The 17,264-nt window shown below is 34.8% G+C and overlaps 1 protein-coding gene across 1 annotated transcript in view; it reads right to left on the bottom strand.

Moving 5' to 3' along the window:
• LOC129242057 (uncharacterized protein DDB_G0283357-like) overlaps window positions 1-17,264 on the bottom strand; it is a 136,273-nt gene that overhangs the window by 79,837 nt on the left and 39,172 nt on the right. The window lies entirely within an intron of this gene.

Genomic DNA, 17,264 nt, shown 5'->3' with positions numbered 1-17,264 from the left:
TTTACAGTAAAAACTCAGTTCATCGACTGAGGATTCGTTAATGGATTATCAAATAAGCCAGAATTGAAAAATTTTAGTAGTAGTCACTCGGTATGCCAAATTTTGGCAGAAACATTTTATCCAGAGATTCCGAGATATATTTAAAGTTATCCCGAGACTTCGGGATTCATCCCGGAATTTATTTTCGGGCATAACTTTTTTAGTAGGAGTAAAAATTCAATAAAATGCCGCTAAATAAAATTATATTTATATTACAGGCAAATCTAAAACTAAAAAAAAGTGCGATTCAAAACATACTACACCACAATTAAGAGTACAAATAAAGGGTCTTTTGACAGCAATAATTAATATAGAAAACAACGAAAAAAAATACAAACATATACACAACTTGTACAAATATATTCAAGTAAATGTCAGCTATTGAACAGCACAAGCCAATTCATTAACGCTTTTGAGCTAACTGTGAAAACACACGAATATGCAATGTACATATGTATGCATATATATTACAGCTAAACTTGCAGTTTCACCTCCCGTCAAAAAAGTACCGAGAATTGTTAAATAAAACGCAAAATAATTGTTTTATCATCAAAACTTATTTCGCCGCCTTCACAATTGGCCCCACTCGAAGCAATTGTTCAGTCACCAAAGCACCTTTTTCAGCTCCTTCCGCGAATTCTCCTTAATGGCTTCTTCTATCGACTCAAAGCGGTGTCCGCGGAGTGGCAATTTAAGTTTTGTGAAAAGGAAATCCGGTGAATACGGTGGTTGTTCGATGATATTTGTCGAGTTTTTGGTCAAAAAAGTGTTTACAGTATGAGCCTTGTGAGACGGTGCGTTATCGTGGTGCAAGATATATGATTTTTCCTTCCACAAATTGGCTGTTTCCTAAGCACACTCTCTCTCAAACGTCGTATAACTTCCAAATAATATTCTTTATTTACCGTAGAACCATTTGCAACGAATTCCGAGTGCACAACATCATGATAATCAAAGAAAACGAGTAGCATGACTTTCACTTGTGACCGACCTTGACGCGTTTTTTAGACGCTTTATTGTCGTCTCTTGTGGATAGAGCCATTCAGCCGCCTGTTGGCTGGTTTGCATGTAAAACTTATATCCACATCTCATCACCTGTTATTCACTTACTCAAGCATGTCTTGAGCCACCTTCTTCCGATGAATTTTTTGAAAAAAATTCAACTCTCTTGGAACGAGTCGAGCAGCAATGCGTCTCATGCCCAATTGATGGTATACACTAAGGTCACGAGCTATCTCCCTCAAACTTAAATGATGGTTTTGATGGTTTTCCAGCAACATATCCTTCACTTTGTCGACGTTTTCATCCGTTGAAGACGTTGATGGGCAACAATATCGGGGTAAATCTTCCACGACTTCTCAGTCCTCTGCAAAAGCCTTATACCACTCGTAGACCCGTAGTTTTCATAAAGCACGCTCGCCATAGGCTTTCTGCAACATTTTCAACGATTCGGTACACGAAATTACGTTCAAGGCACAACATTTAAGACAAACTCTTTGTTCAATATTTTTATCCAAAGTGAAAATCACAGATCACACCTGTGGTTGACTGATATAATTAAATGCCAAAAACAACCTAATTGACAGATCACGCTCAAACTCTGCGACACTATAGACTAACACTATAGCTGGTTTGCAAAAATTTGTTAATTGAAAATACTCAGTTCAACTGAATGAGTTAATATAGGTACAATTATTAATGATGCAGTTTCCAATATAAGTAAATTAAAACTTTTCATGGAAATTGGAAAATTTTTGTTGCACTCAAATTTCCTAATAAACTAATTTTTACTTCTTTCAATTTGATATTTAAAATATTTCGGGAACTCGCAATTAATACTAGTGCCTGTATTGAAAAAATAATAATAATTGGCGCGTAGACTTCTGTTAAGCGTTTGGCCGAACTCCTCCTCCTATATGTGACGTGCGTGTTGATGTTGTTCCACAAATGGGGACCTACAGTTTAAGCCGACTCCGAAGCGAATTTTTTTCTTTATGAGGAGCTTTTTCATGACAGAAATATACTCGAAGGTTTGTCATTACCTGCCAAGGGGCGACCGCTATTAGAAAAATACTTATAATTTTACAGTTTCTTGTACGGAGATTCAAACTTACTCACTCCCGAATGGTAGTCAAGCACTAAGCCGCCATTTACGGAACCTTAAACCACCGGTAAGCCGAGACTGGCATCCCTGGTGAGCGCCTACAAACGAGGTGTGTTAAAAAATAAGATGAATTTTCAACTTTCGACTTTTCGACTTTCGATGATTTTTTGTTTCGGTTGGTACACTCTTCTCGCAGATATGTTTAGTTTGCTTGTGAGAGACAAAAATAACTAAAAAATGTTTTGCGTGTTCGGCGATTTTCTACTATCGGAAAAAATGGATCAAAGAAGTTGAATCAAATTTTGTGTAAAAAATGTAATTAAGTGCTCAAAAACACTTGAAATGTTGACAGTGGCATACGGTAAGAGTACTCTAAGTCAAAAAAAAAAAAAAATGTTTACAAGTGGTACAAGCTTTTCACAGTAGATCGAGAAGATGTGAATGACGACGCTCGCTCTGGACACCCCAGCACATCAACAACCGATTAAAATGTTGAGAAAGTGGAAAGAATTGTTACGGGGAATCGTCGAATCGCAATTAGAGACGTTGTTGAGAGATGTCGGCATAACGGTTGGCTAATGAAATGCAACCTTTCCCTAAATTTTTGCATGAAGCGTGTGGCAGCGAAGTTCGTTTTCAAATTTCAGGAATTTTGACGAAAAACAACGTCACATGAGCATCGCTCAAGAATTGTTGAATGACGTCAACGATGATCCAGATTTGCTTAACAGGGTCATAACTGGTGACGAATCATAGGTATATGGTTATGACATCGAAACCAAAGCCCAATCGTCCTATTGGAAGTGTACAGGAGAGCCAAGATTCTATAGCAGAAAATCGCCGAACGTGCAAAACACTTGCCTCTTACAAATAAAGTAAACATATCTTCGAGACGAATGTACCTACACAAAAATAAAAACTAATAATAGAAAGTCGAATGCGCGTAGCCCGCGAAATTTTATACCTTCACCTTATTTTTTGAACACACCTCGTATATTCACTTTATATCATATTTACTGATGACTTCTGAGCTGTAATTCGAAACAAAGCAACTACAAATATACTCTACACACATACATACTACACACTAATTAGCGCCAACAAAAATTCTTTAACCAGGTTTTTATATCACCACGAACACATGAAAAAACTGTAACTAAAAATAAAAAAGAACAACAGAAATACCGGTAATGAAATAAACAATAGAATCCATAAAGTGGAAGTGAAATAATTTACAAACAAAAACTTCATGGACGGGCAATCAAAACGACACGACAAGCAAAAAGAGAAAGTTAAAACAGAAACTATGTGTGTATTTTATGCGTGCATTCTTAATAAAAAAAGATATTCATTCAAACCACAGAAGAGCAAAATAAATAGAAAACCAGAATAGAAAGAAGCAATTGAGGATTAGAAAATATATCAGCGACAATAATGCGCTCTCAAAGCAATCAAAATATTATGGGTTTAAAATAAACTGAATTAGAAAATAAAAAAGGTGATAGTAAAAACATGCATACACACACATATAATAGGGGTACTTAACTGAAGTCATCGTAAATGAGCTATAAGGAGAGCTTGACAAAGCAGTAAAGCAAATAGACAAATGATATTGTTCTCATATAATTATTTTTTCATTATTCACTGTTACGGACAAAATTGTATTAATACGTATACTTGTTTGCTAAGAAATACTATAGTACATATAAATTTTTTTGTTCCACTACTAACCCAGTGTAATGTGAACAAACTGTGCTGCTCTACTCAAATGGGCAGATTTCGTGATACGTGATGTCTGCGTGGATGCATGAATGATCGTATGTATGTATATACAGTGAGTGCCATTCCAAATGACCCCCTGCGGAAATTTTACACAACTTGTTATAAAACTGCAAAAACTGGGTTTTTATTTTTAATATTTACTTATTTCTCTCGAATCTTAATAAAGAGATTGAATATTATTGGATAGCAAAATGATTTGAGTTAGATGGTTACATTTTCAATATTTACGAGAAAGAAACGAAACTCGCCATATATTACGCGCCACTCAAAATAACTCACTCATTAATAGCAACACATATAATAGTTTCCTATGAAAGCTTTTAGTCAGATGTTGTCTTTGTTTTGCTTTATGTGGAATATTTTTTCGTGACAATGCCTTATTAGATGTCATGGTGAAAACAATTCAGAAAGTTGGGCCAATATCAGACTGTTAACCTGCTCGCAGCGAATTTAAAAGAATTAACTGATTGGCTGACATAACCGAGGTCATGATAACGGTTCCTTTGTAAAAAAAATGAGATTATGTTGGTGATATACGAAAAAATCAATCTACGCTCATGTTTCTTCGTTGGCGTATGAACAACGAATGATTGGATGAGTGTGTAAATACGTGTGAAATGAGTAGACTGAATTCTACTGTCGAGTACCCGGTGACGTGGCACACAAAATTACTCTCTCAATTTCATTTTTCACCATGGCTGAAGGCCAAACATGGTAATCTACCATCCTTGATTAGTAATGTTATGTGGACCACAAACACATACGCAACCGATTGCAAGAAAAACACACATTTTTGTCAGATATTGTGCGTTAACGGGGAATGGCTCTAAAAACTGCAATGGAAATGCGAAATATAATAAGTTAACATTATAAAAGTGGTGAAAGTCAAAGAGTAATAAAATACATTGTTAAACGATCACACGGTATTATAAAAAATATATTAGATATGTATAAAAAAACGAGTCGCAAACTAACCAAAACATGATGGTAAGAAAGTTCTGAGTGTTGCGTTGAATTCTCCAAAAATTAAGATCAAATCCTCGCGTTAGTGCTCCGAGTTCTTCGAGATATGTTAGCAGAACAATTTAACATTGAATGCATGGAAGAAGAGCCTGAAGAAAACATTATTTAGTGAATGAAATAAGAAAATTCGTTTAGAATGCAGTCACACCCACTTTATGAAAGATTTTGCGTTCTAGAAAAACGTATTTTTGTAGAGATTCAACTTTTTTTGTTCAGACGAGAGAGTAATCTTATTACGGAAGCCAAATAAAGAGCTGAGCCCAAAACAACTTCGCCCTATTGTTAAATATTGTGCTGGGCATGTAATGTAATATTCGGCTGCAGGAATTGGAAAACTGTTCTTTGTGTGGGCAGAGAAAATCCGAAACAAAGTACACCGAAGCTGGGAATAGAAAATACCTTTCATTTGTATCAGGATAACAATCCACGGCATTTCGCCTACTTAACTACAGAATGGCGGTTGTAGAATTGCCCTTAAGTCCCTAAACCCCTCCACAATCACCCTATTTGAAAAATTATTAAGATCTTATGACAATAATTGGAAACTGGAAGTCGGAAGCGCACAATGAGAAATTGAAGCAACCGAGAGCTCTTATGGAAGAGTGGAAAGAAATATATGAAGATTATGCCAAAACAATGGTGGAAACTGTTCCTAATATATTAAAATTGTTTCACATTCCAAGATGATATCCCACAAAGCCCTGTAGTAATTTCAGTGAAATGCTTGATTATTTTATGTATAGTTTTACAGTTTCATACTTTTCACACATTCAGTCACAAAAATATCTGGAATTGTTCATTTAAAAGGGCGCCTTACACATATGACTAAATTTCTTTTTTTGCTGAAATGTTGGTACAGCTGTCCTCTATAGTGTCGCAGAATTAAAGCATGATATGTTAATTAATTATATCAGTCAACCGCGGGTGTGCTCTGCGATTTTCACTATGGATAAAAATATCGAACAAAGAATTTTTCTTGTTTTGAACGGGATTTCGTGAGCCGAATCCTTGAAAATGTTGCAGAAAGAACGCTTTACCAAAAACACAGTACACGGCTTTTGCAGACGGCCGAAAACTCCAACCAAACGGCCAAGATTTGCCTCGATCTTGTCGGCTATCAATGTCTTCAAGGGATGAAAACGTCGACAAAGTCGAAGAAATGGTGCTGAAAAACCATCATTTAAGTTTGAGGGAGGTAGCTCGTGACCTTAGTGTGTTTCACGAATCAAATCGCAACATTCTAAACCATCAATTGCGCATGATACGCTGCTCGACTCGTTCCAAGAGAGTTGAATTTCTTTCAAAAATACATAGGAAGCAGGCGGCTGAAGACATGCTTGAGCAAGTGAATTCGGATCCAACTATAACCCAATTTCTGCGCATCATAACAGGTGATGAGACCAGTCAACAGGCGGCAGAATGGCGCTATCCACATGAGCCGAAACCTAAAGTCGGTCAAAAGTGAAAGTCATGCTACTTGTTTTCTTTGATTATCACGATGTTGTGCATTCGGAATTCGTTCCAAATGGTTCTACGGGAAACAAAGAATATTATTTTGAAGTTATACGACGTTTGAGAGAAAATATGCGTAGGAAACGGCCAATTTGTAGATAGAAAAATCATGGATCTTGCACCATAATAACGCACCGTCTCACAAAACTTATATTGTGAACACGTTTTTGAATAAAAACTCGACAAATATCATCGAACAACCACCGTATTCACCGGATTTCCTTTTCACAAAACTTAAACTACCACTCCGCAAGCAACGCTTTGAGTCGATAGAGGCCATTAAGGAGAATTCTTGGAAGGAGCTGAAGAATACCTCTTCAAACGCATTTACAAGGCGATTTGATGACAAAATAAATTTTTATGATTAAACAATTATTTTGCGTTTTATTGAACAATTCAGAATGTATATCGGTTATTTGTGGTTAATATTGGAAACTTTCTGTTATCAATGAAATAATTTTACGTTTATCTGTTGACTATTTTCTGTAATTTAAGCTTTTTTGTATTAAGTGGAAAAATAAAAATTAAGTTTGCGCAGGTGGACCGTTTTGAGTGGCATTCACTGTATATATATAGTATATATATTGCACTTAAAAACTACCATAAAAGAAGCCCGAAAATTCACGAAAGGCCTAAAGAGCGATTTAAAAGCAACGGAAAACACAGCTACCTTAACAAAGTGATATATGTAAAGCTCTATGTGAAATGTTTTAAAAGAAGAAAAACTGTAAATACATACTCACATTAATAGATTTACAAGAAGCAATTAGAAAGTAAACAGAAAAGAACCTTAAATACAGTTAATTATAATGCGGTTAGTAGCAAAGAGAGAGTTATGTATATTCAATTGGAGGCGATGGAAATAGAAACAAACAGCATCACTAATTAGATATACCCAGGTGAGACAATATGTCCCAGTTGGTGTTTGCCCAACTTCATATAAATATTCACTGATATAAAAAATTCTGACAATTTTTCTATGGATGGCTTTATTGGTCCATATCTCACGGTGCATGCATCGGATGGAGTCATACTATATGGCAATTTAAAGGTAATTTTCCATATCAAAAAAAGCTCTTTGACAGCTTTGTATTTGGTGAAACGCGTTGGTTGCGTTTTATAGTTTGCGCTTTCGAAACACCACGTGTGATGAGCTAAATAAATAAATAAATAATTCGATATTTTTATCGAAAGTTTGGTAGTTTTCATGCATCAACTTACATATAATATAATGTTTTCAATTACGAACTCTATTCGAATTTTTTCTCCTCAGTTGAAAAATTCATCTCGTCCAAGTGATGGAACTAACACGTAAAAATTTTCGTGCGATGATTTATTACTTATTAACTTACTTCGAATTTTAGCCCTGAAGCACAACATTTAGCCACCGTGAAACGCTGATACAACGAGTTCCAAAGTGGCCGTCGATCGTCATGTGACATTTGGTCGTCTATAAGATTTGACCTAGTTAGATCCCGTGCAGTTTCACAATTACCCAAAACCGAACTCGATTGGTGTAGTTCCGAGAGCACATCTACAATATCAAACCAGGGGACGAATCTTGGATCTATACATATGAAACGGAAACAAAACAACAATCGACAATAAACGTGTTCCAAAACGAGCTTAATCCAACAAAAGTTATGCCTCAAAGCCAATTATAGTCCTTGTTTTAGGAAAATTTGGTCATGATGAAACTGTACCACTAGAAAAACTTAAAACAATATATTACGAGTGATACAGCACCATTTGTTTGCCAGAAGTTTTCGGAGAGTTAAGAAAAAACAACCGTCGAAGACCAATCGTTGTTCAACCAAGATAATGCGAGCTCTCCGTTATCGTTTTATGTTTTTATTCCCGAACATCAAAAATAAATGCGAGGTCAACATGTTTCAACGCCTGCAGAAGCTGTTAAAGCCTTTAAGCTGCTCATTTTGGAGGTAACCACTCATGAGTGGCAAAAGTACTTTGAAAATTGGATCCAGTGAATGAAGAAGAGTATTAACTTCCAGGAAGAATATTTTGATCAGCAATACAGCCATTTTCACTAATATACTAAGATGAATAATAGCACAGCTGAGCTATCGGAAACTAACAAAATATGTATGATGAATATTCTAGTGTGAGGAATTAAAATTTATTAGTCGCAATTTTCTTATACAAATTCTAATAATATGTAGGTACCGTTCAGCAACAGTTCGTGCTTTGGCATTGGAAAAATTATCCGCCCATGTTTTTTTTCCTGAAATTCATCATCGTTATTTATGGTTGTTTTTAATAAGAAAAATTAAAAAAAAAACTGCTTTCGCATGGATGAAAACTATTTTGAAGACAAGAAATGTAAAAGTAAACGAAAATAAACAGTTTTCAAAAGCAAAGCGCTTGCACGTACAGTTTTTCCAGTTATTGGAAATATTTTCTTGCATGAATGTTTTTGTTGTGTTTGAGAATACCTCGCAATTCTAGCAACTTGCAAGGGTTTTACAAGGTATAGAGAACCCCTCTAATGTAATACTTTTTCATTTTCCGCGAGAACAATCACGTCGATAACAACAAGTAAATTTTAATATCAACAAAAAACGATTTAAAAAAATGAATCATCGACGCAATCACCAACAGCTCGTCACAATAATGTGAACTCGCCAATGCCACAAAGTTACTGGGATTGCGGTCAACAATTACACGTACATACATATGAGTGAGCTGGCAGGTAAAGAGGGGCAATGAATCGAAAAATGATGTGCACACAGCTGAGAAAACGACAAAATGGACAAAAAGAACAAGTAAGAAAGTGCTAAATTCGGTCTGAATAGAACTTTATATTATATATAGTAACAAATTTAATTTGGAACGGAAGAGGGATATTTAGTCTTAGCATGTAAAAAGTGCGTTTAAGATCGTATTTATATTTTTGAGTTCATTCATTTCTACCAACTGAAAGTAATATTGTCTTATTTATAACAGAGACATTACGTTTTCTGTTGTTTACAAATTATAGTTATATGGGAGGAGGGCGTGGTTATTGCCCGTTTTCGCCCATTTTCTTGAACAAATATTAACATGTGTGCCATGTTCCATTACAATATACTAGTTTTTGCTCGAATTATTCTGCCCCGCAGACGGACAGGCAAGCAATAGGCTTAACATAGACAAAAAAAAAAAACAAAAAACGGCGATATGAAATGTAAGAAACGCAAACCAAAATTCATTACAAAATACAGATTTAGTTTTATTTAATTTATTTAATATGTAAATGGTGGCACAAAATTAATCATCCTATCGGAAGATTAGTTACTTTTGCAAATGGCACCGTACGTCAATTATAGTTAACAGTTATGAACTGGAAAGCTGAAGTATACAAACAGCCAAGAAATGGAACGGGTTAAGGTCAAAATAACGATTTCCATCATTCATCAAATCATTTTTTTATTTAGTAAAAACCCATTTTAAGAACAAAATTGGATGATTCATTTTGTGCCACCTTCTACATACAAATGTATATGTATTATAAATATAAATATGTATATGCACTACACATTATTTTCAAAATTATTTTCTTTCATCTCTCTAGGAGCTTTCGAATTACGGCTACCATAAATATAAATTTTGTATGCTGTTTCGTGTGGCAACTGTGTTATTTTTAGCAGTCAAACACGTGCCGTGTTCATTGGCTTTTACGTTGTGCGATAAGCGCTGAGAGCGAGTGTTCATGAACTTGAAAATAATTTTTAGAGCGGTAAGCAAGGCGAATTCTTAGAAGGTGACTTCGCTAGAGCGACAAAAACAAAAAACTTCACTTCAACGAAGCAGAAAAAGTTTCCGCACACATGAAAACAGGGATTCCCCACAGTATGTAGTGTATGTTATTCATACCCAATAACGGTTTTATTTTAGTTTGTAATTTATTGTGCTGTGACTACATTACTTTGGAGTTATTTTAAAGATTTTTTTTCTACAAGAAATAGCGATGGCCCTCAAAACTAAGCAAATCGGTGTCGGCGAGAGAAAAATTACCCTGAAACTTAGAAATGAAGGCAAATCTTTCCGCGAAATAGGGCAAATGATGGGAAGAAGTTACTCTTCTGGCTCAGTTGTATCAAAGCCACGTTCTGGCTTCTAAAATATGTAAAACCATTTCAAATTACTTTGGCCAGCATGTTCACGGCGATACTGTACGTAAAATACTTAAAAAAGTTGAGTAGATATCGCGCACGTGTAACAGAGCTGTCAGATGTAAACTACCAAAAATAACTGACGAAAACAGCTCGTTTTTGCGGTAATGGGAAAAATGAAGCGATTTAAAATTTACAATATAATTATTTGTTTTAAAATAAATTCAATAGAAGCGTAATAAATCAAATTAATGTGTGGTTTTAGAATTTTCCAAAGTCTCTTATATGCTTTTCGGCTTTTACTTTTAATTCGTCTTGTGTACAAATATGAATACATTTTAAATAAATGTGATTTTATTGCAAACTGGGTATTGGTTTATGTATGTAAATTTGTATATCTGTAAATTATAAAAAATTAAAGGTTATCTGCTTTAACTTATTCTTTTCGTTATTTCAAAAATTGTTTTCCTTTTTGTTACTCATTTTTCATGTTATATAAAAAAAATTGCCATATTTTATGTATTTATTTATATTTAAGTTTTTTGAGTTCATTACATTATTATATATTCCTTTTGTATTTCAATTTTGAATGGTTTCATTTAAATATCATTTTTTTACATATTTATGTTTTTTATACTGATTCCTACAAGACAGCTGACTATCATATAAGCATTCATATTATCATCATCACTATCCTCATCCAACTACACATTTTCGTTCTAGCCATGGGAAAGTTCTGATAGTTTCCCCTTGTCGGTGTGATATTATATCTCTCTTTTACCAACTAACTTCCAAATAATATTATTTATTTACCGTAGAATCATTTGGAATGAATTCCCGGTGCACAACACCATGGTAATCAAAGAAAACGTATACCATTACTTTAACTTTTGACCGACTTTGACGTAGTTTTTTGGGTTTCGGCTCATGTGGATAGCGCCATTTAGCCGCCTGTTGACTGGTTTGCATGTCAAACGTCTCATTACCTGTTAGGATGCGCTGGATAAACGTTGGGCCCGAATTCACTTGCTCAAGCATGTCTTCAGCCACCTTCTTCCGATGAATTGTTTGAAAGAAATTCAACTCTCTTTGAACAAGTCGAGCAGCCACGTGTCATGCCTAATTGATGATGTAGAATGTTGCGAATTGATTCGAGAAAAACGCCAAGATCACGAGCTACTTCCCTCAAATGATGGTTTGATGGTTTTCCAGCATGATTTCCTTGACTTTGACGACGTTTTCATCCGTTGAAGACATTGATGGGCGATCAAATCGGGGCAAATCTTCCACGACTTCTCGGCCTTCTGCGAAAGTATTTTTGATACAGCACACTCGCCATAGCCTTTCTGCAATATTTTCGGTACACGAAATCCGCTTCAAAATACCAAATTTAAGACAAACTCTTTGTTCAATATTTTTATCCTTAGTGAAAATCGCAGACCACACCCGCGGTTGACTGATATAATTAATGCCAAAAACAAGCTAATTGACAGAAACCTCAATTTGCACTGTACAAATAATTTGTTCGTTTAGATGTAGCTTTAACTGCGCACTTTCAATCAGCTCAGCCAAAGTGATATTAATATTTGGTGGTTTGAATAAATGAAATGAAATGAATGTCAAAGTGGTGTTTTAATTTTTTAAGTATTTGTGAGTTCGTTGTCAAATCATTAAGCTGAAAAAAAAATTTATAAATTTTGTTCGTTGACATTTGGTTTGAAATTTTGACAGTCAAACCAATAATCTGGAAAAATAACATTTGTAAATTGCGTTTTTGTACTACTGCTCTCACCTAGTATAAATTCGCGTCTCAGCAAAACTCTGGCTTTTGCTAAATTGCTGTTGTGCTGTAACAATCTTTGCAAAAAAGTGACTCTGGTGTCACTGGCTTCGGTTTTGGTATGTTATTGTATTGCTTTCGCTTTGACAGCTTGGATTTTTGCAGCCAAAGAATAGTCGCAGCAAATGAAATGAAAAACTGAAAGCAATTTGAAACGCGGCATGAGAGCATGGGACGAAAAAACACAGGTGTCGGTTCAACGTTACTGAAACGACCTGGATTTACAAATGTATATACAGGGAAGGACTGCCACTCCAGCATCATTCCCCCAAGATTAAGGGAGTATTTTAAAACAACAATAGCGGATGAAGAAGAAAAACATTACGTTTTTTATTAGAATGACTACAAAGGGTTTGCTATTAGCGAGACTTCCAGCTGCGAGTGAAAACGAGTTGAGTTTCTTTCTGGCAACCAATTTAGTGGTGAGATTGAAAAACACGTTAAAATAACTTTGGCGCTAGGCTTTTTCTTTCATTCAGTACATTCTAAACGTAATACAAAAAAATTTCGCTCGTATGGTAATGGGTTTTCAAATGGGTACACCTGCTATTTTTATTTGGTTTGGTCGTATTTGTTACCGGAAAAGTCAGATGAGAAATAATCATTAATGGGTTATAGACAGGTTATGCGCGTTCAAAAATCATTATAATTTATTGCATAAATCGACACAAAAACACAATTAAAGTGAGATTTATAAGATTTCGTTCAATAGCAAAAATATTGAAAAACCGTGGCCGAAAATTGGGTTCAGTGTTTTAAGCGGAAAGAAACTATATACCATTATTATTGCTACCATTGACCAACATTTCAAATAGACCACTGCCCTAACATATTGTTTTTAGGCCATTTTAAAGATCGCGCTTATTAAAACACCCTTTATTGAAAATTAAAAAAAAGAGAAAAGTGGTGAATATTTCTCAGCAAAACAATGCTCTAAACTGAAATGAAAAAGAGAATGATCAGCAAAGTAAAGCAGAGAATGCTCAACTCGAATCTAAAGGCTTATTTTTTCGTTTTTTTGTGGTGGCGAGCAACCGCTGACACCTGCTGATGAAGCCTAGCGATAAAAAAATAAAAACAATGAAAAACGAATAAAAATCAACATGAAGATAAGAAAGAAAATATGTCCGCTGTGAATTTAAATCAATTCGGTGAGAATATTTTTTTTTGGGGTTTTGGGGACATTTTGTTTTAATATATGAAATTTAAATTTACTTTTAGTAATATTTTCTTGTGTCGGAATCAATAAAAACTAGATGTAAATATAAGATACACAATTATATATATATATATATATCTATAGATATGTATGTGTGGACGTGTATATATTTTTATGTTTTAAATAAATTTATTTTAATTTTAAGCATTATTTTTCGAAGACAAATCTTTTTTGTAGTTGCACCTCGCATGACTGCGACAACGCACCCTTAGAATACCGATAATATCAAAATGAGATTGCATGTCGGTCACAGGAGTTTGGCATCTACCTGGAATGATTGTTTAAAATATTGCGCTAATATCTTGACCACACCTATAAGGTGAAGTAAATGAACTGCCGGCCTCGGTAATCTAGCGTAAGTGCACCAGCCTGCCATCCCAGAGGTCTTAAGTTCGAATCCCACGTAAAGCGCGGTCCTCGCACTTTTCCAATCTTACCTACTTTCCTAGTTTCTCATAAAAAAAAATAATAATTTCCTTCCTCAACCTTATCCTTCCAATCGTTACTCCCGCACAAAAAGTCAGCGCATTACTTGGCTGCTAAAACAAGAAAAATGTGACATACAGATGGCGCTTCGAGTAGTAAGAAGGCGTTGTTCCTAAACAACAACAACAGGTGGGCATTCCCACTACTTAGGACTGATAGCAGCAGGCTAATCACATTTTTGTTTTTTAGTGATTAGCCTTCACATAATCGGTCGGAAATCGAAATAGATTAACGAAACCAACACAAGACTGAATCTTGTCGAAGCCCTATGCTCCCGAGTGGAGCGAACAAGAAAATAAAAAAAAATAAAAAAGTGAACTCAAACAATAAAGTTTTAGTGTATCTTTTCGGCAGGGTGCAATGTCTTTGAAATTTGTTTTTGGCTTATTGTAGGAAGAAAAAGCTATGGAAAATATTGAATGCTTATTTTATGAGAATTAAAAAATAAAAATAAAAATCTGGGTTATTAATGCAATTTTGTTATTTCGATAAGGCAAACATAAATTTTACAAATCAGGCAATATGTATTAGGAAAATACATACGAAAAATAAAAATTTGAAGCTTTGACTTCATTACAGTTTGTGTACAAATTTAAAATTTATCTTTTTCACTATTTTATATGAAAAACTCACTTTAACTTTGCGATTTCGCTTTTTCTGCGTTTTTTTTTATTTGCACTCAAAATGTCAGAAAGAGCAATTGGCGATAAGGTAAGTAAATTTAAAACAATTCCAAATATTTATACATTTTCTGCAATGATAAGATTAAAATTGGCACAAAGCGAAATGCCGCCTTCTAGAAATACATAGCGGCAAATTTTTTTGGTACTGAAAATTTTGCGCATAGCGCGAAAACAAATTTAAAACTATCACAATAATAATAAAACAAATGGAAATTGTCTCTGTAGCAGTGCACAAAATAACCGGTTCCTACTCACTAATTAAAGTAGGAAAGCAGAGCAAAAACCGGTTCATGTAACACCGCTAGCTAGCACACGCTTGCCTGGCAAGGTACAAACTTCAATTGCAATCAATTACTACGACGACGGCGACCACTACTAACACTAGTCCATTAGAGCACGAGGTAACCGAAACGTTAGGTCTAAATACGGCTGATGAGTAACCGATACTTCGTTTGGTACACAAAACGGCAAGTTAACAATTTTTAAGTACACATGTATGTATGTACGTGTATGTAGGAATGTACATATGGAAGAAAATACCAAGTGGGAAACCTGTTTATTTTGGATCGCGGAAAAATTTTAATAAATATGTATGGATATGTGTATACGTGCACTTGGAGAACTAGTCGCTCTAACTAAACTGAACTGAAAAAAGTTAAACAAAAGTTTACCGTCAGGCATTTGCTCAAAATACACACTTATATAATAGACTATATTTGCGCGAAATTGGAAATATTAGTCATACTACATCATAGTTGACGAACAATCAGCTGTGATGCGGGGAGAGGCGAAATCAACCGATAGACATGACAAACGAGACGGAATGTGAGGCAACCAGTGTTTGTATCTTGTGTGTCGAACGATGATGACTCAATGTTTTACGAAATTTTTGCGATGTTGTCATTGTAATGACAAATATGTGAAATTTATTCGAAATCAATGGCATTTGTGAAATTTTACAAATATTTCAAGAGTCCAAAATGAGCTGAGATATGATGCATATTGAGTGGATAATTTCATCGAATGTACAATTTTTGAGCTTTGAATTCGACGTGATAACTGTATTGCAAATCGATTCAAAAACTTTTTTTAAATTTTAATTCACTTTCAGACGTCTTTTTGGAGTTTGATTCGATTTATAAGGCTTAAGAAAATATATAGGTAAACATGCATATATACAAGGTGAAGTCCAAAACAAAGAAGACTCAGCTACAATAGAAACGGCAGGAGCTTTGTTCTGATAAATTAGAGTTTATTGATTAAAAATAGTCTCTTCTGGCAACGATACACTGTTTTGCGCGATCTAAAAGTCTTTCGAAAGAGTTTTTTTGGTCAGCTGAACATTGGATTGCACTGCTGTAACTGCTGTTGTAACTCCTTTATTAATAATTGTTTTTTTGTATTTTTTAGCCAAATCCATTGCAAGCCAAATCCATAGTACAAAAATGTTCCATTTCACAACTCGGTTAAAAAAACTTACACAGGATTCTAATTCTGAACGTATCATCTGGATAACAGAAACACAGTAGGAGTTTCAAATACAATAATGAGGAACGTTGGGCAGAGCCGCTTCCGATACACTGTGTTCCACCTACCAGTGTTACGATAGACGATCAAGTGCTGGGCATCTATGAACCATGTACATTACGACAAAAAGATGTATTCTAATCCATAAAAATAAAATTTGGACTTAGTGCCACTGCTAAAATATGTCATGTCTGGCAAAATTTAACTAAGTCGCATTTTAGAAAATGAGTAAGTGAAATCTCTTAAAAAATAAAGAAGAACGATAACTTCCTCAGCTCTCAACTGTCAATGAATTCTTAGACCTCTGAGTCCTTTCTTCGTTCGCTAACTATATTAGCTTTATTGTACCGAGGGCCTATTCTATCTTAGCTTATCTGCAACCCCACGCTAAAAACTACAAAGATACTTATCCCAGAAAAACGATTTATGCTACGCATTCCCACAGAACCGAAAAAGTTGAGCGTATATTCATTTTCGGTCTTCAGTCACTTAAATTTATAGAACCTCTACCGTCCTACATTGTCTGGGATCTCGTCAATTGCCCTGTTCTTCTGCAGCAGATGAAATGTATTCATATGACTTGTTTACAGTAGCACAGAAAACAAACTATGTGACATATCACGCTGAAATTTGCCATATAAGCTTATAACAGTCCTACCAAAAAACAAAAAATTTAGTTTTGCCATATGTCATCCGCAGACCGTTTTATTGATAAAGTCTCGTTCATATTTGAGCAGAAGCTATATATACCTGCTTATTAAAGGCATATAGCGGAAAATGGTTAGAAATTTGTTCACCACCTAATACATATATTTTCATTAAAATAAGATTTACTACTAAATAGTTGAAAATATTTTAAAAATTACAATTTATCACACAAAAAAACGTTGAAGGAACCGCCAGGGTAAGCCGTGTAGGTATTGGTAAGTATTGCAAA

Source organism: Anastrepha obliqua, chromosome 3 (genome assembly GCF_027943255.1).
Source record: "Anastrepha obliqua isolate idAnaObli1 chromosome 3, idAnaObli1_1.0, whole genome shotgun sequence".
Taxonomy (NCBI): domain Eukaryota; kingdom Metazoa; phylum Arthropoda; class Insecta; order Diptera; family Tephritidae; genus Anastrepha; species Anastrepha obliqua.
The sequence above is the reverse complement of the archived record's forward strand: the minus strand, read 5'-3'. Positions and strand labels throughout refer to the sequence as shown.